Consider the following 394-nt stretch of genomic DNA (forward strand, 5'->3'; position numbering starts at 1 on the left):
AATTGCGAGATATAAAGTCAGAATTGCGAGATATAAAGTCAGAATTGCGAGATATAAAGTCAGAATTGCGAGATATAAAGTCAGAATTGCGAGATATAAAGTCAGAATTGCGAGATATAAAGTCAGAATTCTGACTTTTTTTCTCAGAATTGCGTGATATAAACTCACATTTGCGAGCTATAAAGTCAGAATTGCGAGTTATAAAGTCAGAATTGCGTGATATAAACTCGCAATTGCGAGTTAAAGTCCAATTTTGAGGGGGGAAAAAGACTGATATGTTCTCAGAATTCTGACTTTATATCTCGCAATTCTGACTTTTTTTTCTCAGAATTGTGAGATAAACTCGCAATTGCGAGTTAAAAAGTCAGAATTGCGAGATATAAACTCGCAATTG

At 34.3% G+C, this 394-nt stretch overlaps 1 protein-coding gene across 1 annotated transcript in view; it reads right to left on the reverse strand.

Annotated features, from left to right (window-relative positions):
• The window catches only part of LOC107715431 (tumor necrosis factor ligand superfamily member 10-like), an 8,335-nt gene that overhangs the window by 3,071 nt on the left and 4,870 nt on the right, over nucleotides 1-394 (reverse strand). The gene's annotated exons all lie outside the window — the stretch shown is intronic.

This window comes from Sinocyclocheilus rhinocerous, unplaced genomic scaffold (assembly GCF_001515625.1).
Source record: "Sinocyclocheilus rhinocerous isolate Xijiao unplaced genomic scaffold, SAMN03320098_v1.1 scaffold299, whole genome shotgun sequence".
Lineage (NCBI taxonomy): Eukaryota > Metazoa > Chordata > Actinopteri > Cypriniformes > Cyprinidae > Sinocyclocheilus > Sinocyclocheilus rhinocerous.